The 2,262-nt window shown below is 39.7% G+C and overlaps 1 pseudogene; it reads right to left on the reverse strand.

Moving 5' to 3' along the window:
• Positions 1-364: 364 nt before the first annotated feature.
• On the reverse strand, positions 365-1,821 carry LOC124103829 (protein kish-B-like; annotated as a pseudogene).
• Between the last annotated feature and the right edge of the window lie 441 nt (positions 1,822-2,262).

Genomic DNA, 2,262 nt, shown 5'->3' on the forward strand with positions numbered 1-2,262 from the left:
GAAGTTCTTAGCTTCACAAATCCAACAGCTGATTCTGCATATATGAGGAGGGAGCAGAAAAGTCTTTCCTGAAAATGTTGTCATCTGAAAAGATTTGCTCAGGAATTGCCATAGTCAATGAAAAAGCTCTTTTCTCTGAATTGTAAAGTTCTATTCTCCTTTACTTTAGAAAACATTCTTATTTCACTAATGGAGTCTATGAACTGTCCAAACATGCCAACGAATATCACCAACTTCTCGTTTGAATTTCTCATGTTTCCCCAGTAAATAATTTCCAGAAACAATGAAAAAGACTGTGATATAAAGAAAATGCAGTTGGCCAAGAAAACAGGTAGTCAACTAAAAATTGCCATAACACAAAGACTAAGTATAAATCTTTTATAACATGAGAACACTTCCATATAATATCACAATAAATTCTTATACTAGATGAATTCACTAGTATATGAATTAATATGCTAATTTATATCTTCTCCTCTAACTGCAAATATATTAAACAATTATTTCTTCAACCGTTTCTTTTTCCCCTAGTGGTAGCATTTAAAACTGAGTAACAGTATTTAGCACTAAGTTAGAAAATATAAAAAAGCCTTAGGAAATAGCAACAGCTGATTCATTTTTCATATACCATTTGATTGAGTAAAGTCTTCTTTTGGGGATACAGGTGAACAGGAAGTGTTTTCTTGTCTTAATCACTGCTCTTTAGTCTCATCACAGATGGTTAATTTCTGGATTTTTATATGAGCTCAGATTCTCTTGGCAAAACTCAAGCTCTCAGCACACACCAAGCTGCTTCATCTATTCTCTTTTTGCAATGAGAGCCATGCCTCTCTCTCATGTTCCCAGGTAAGTAGATAAAAGACAATTTTCTAAAACCAAGCAATTTCCTGGCCTTTCATAACTCCTTTTTCCCACCTGGTACCCTCCCTCCCCAATTTGCCAAAACCATATTAAACAGTGAAAAAAAGTCAAGTCTTGAAAATTATCTCTCCTTTCAAGAGGTCTGAACACAGCCTATGTCCTTCCCTATAAGCCTCAGTTTGAAAAGATCCTGATGCGGGGTTGAAGAACAAAACAGGTGACATGTTGGTGTTATTTTTGTTTTCTTGCAGTGCTTAGAATTGAATCCAGGGCCTCACACATGCTAAGCAAATACTGTACCACTGAGCTCAACCCTAGCCCAGGTGACAGGTTTTTAAAAAGCAGGAGGTATATAATCTTATCATTGATGGGTGTAATTAAACTGGACATTATATGTTCACTGCTGAGAGCCAATTTACACACAGATCAAAGGAAGTTGGCTTTCTGGAGTCCCCTAAAGCATAAATAACATCCGTGACCACAAGTAGTTTTCCTCACATATGGCAGGGGCAGATGCTGTGATGTCACCTTGGGGACATTGATGTTTTTGGCTGAACTCTCCTACACTGGGTCCAGGCCTCCAACAGGTTCTTCACCCCTGTCCCCTTGGTTGGCAGTTGATGAGTTGGGTATTTTGTAATTCATTTTACAAACAAGACATAAAAGGCCATTACGATGCAAGCGATTGCCACAGCAGCATGCAGCCTGGTTCCAATCACAGCAGCTTTGTAAAACACACCCCAAACTCCCTTCTTCTCTGATAGCAGCCAGGTTTTGAGACGAGGTACTTTCTTGAAGTAGGCACAGGTGCAAACAAAGAGCAAACCAAACACCAGAATCCCATCCAAGGAGTACACGTTAGTCATGGCGGCTAGGCTCGGGCCTGGGTAAGGGGTCCGGATTCAGCGGTGGTAGCGGCGAAGGCGGGGAAACCCGACTCCCGCTTGTCACTTCCCGATCCGGGCCCTAAATAGAGACTTCTTGAAAGAAGAAATATACTCATGGGTCCCAAAAGATTTGTGGAAAAAAAATAAAAAGTTTACCATGTTAGTCAAATTACCTTCTGTTAATGTAATCATTAGAGAAAAGCAAATCTAACCATGTTGAATCATCACATTATTCCTGTTAGAACACCATCAAACAGCAAGGTAACCAGTGTTGGTGAGAATGTGGAGGAAAGGGCACATGTACAGTGTGGGTAGGAATGTAACTCAGCACAGCCAGTTTGGAAAAGAGTATGGAGATTTCTTAAAAATCTGAAAATAGAGGTGCCCTATGACCTACCCGGCAATCCCACTTCTGGGCATGTATCCAGAGGAATTACATCCAATATGTCAAAAGTCGTCTACACCTCCAGGTTCATTACAGCATTGTTCACAATAGCCAAGATAAGAAATCAAC

Source organism: Marmota monax, unplaced genomic scaffold, assembly GCF_021218885.2.
Source record: "Marmota monax isolate L192 unplaced genomic scaffold, Marmota_monax_Labrador192_F-V1.1 WCK01_AAM20220418_F8-fsc00329, whole genome shotgun sequence".
Taxonomy (NCBI): Eukaryota; Metazoa; Chordata; class Mammalia; order Rodentia; family Sciuridae; genus Marmota; species Marmota monax.